The sequence below is a fragment of the Wasmannia auropunctata genome, unplaced genomic scaffold (assembly GCF_000956235.1).
Source record: "Wasmannia auropunctata unplaced genomic scaffold, wasmannia.A_1.0 LD336101.1, whole genome shotgun sequence".
Lineage (NCBI taxonomy): Eukaryota > Metazoa > Arthropoda > Insecta > Hymenoptera > Formicidae > Wasmannia > Wasmannia auropunctata.
In genome coordinates, this window is record NW_012026789.1 from 361914 (window position 1) to 362213 (window position 300).

Sequence of the window (300 nt, forward strand, 5' to 3'; positions counted from 1 at the left end):
GATGTGTATAAGAGACAGCTATAAAAGATGTCTTAGAGACGTCTTGTGTCCCGATTTTGGACTTTATGTTGTCTGATTGTGAGAAGTAATCGATTTGCATTTTTTATGAATCTTGGAATTCTTTCAATCTAACCAATAGATGATGATACATAACCTATCATACGTTCAATAAAAATTATAGCTTTACAATAAAAATTATAACTTTGACTTACGAAATTTTACTATGTCAAATATTAAAAAATTGTTGAGGTGAAGTTAGTTTTAAATTTTACTATGTTGTATTGTAATTTAATCTATAAA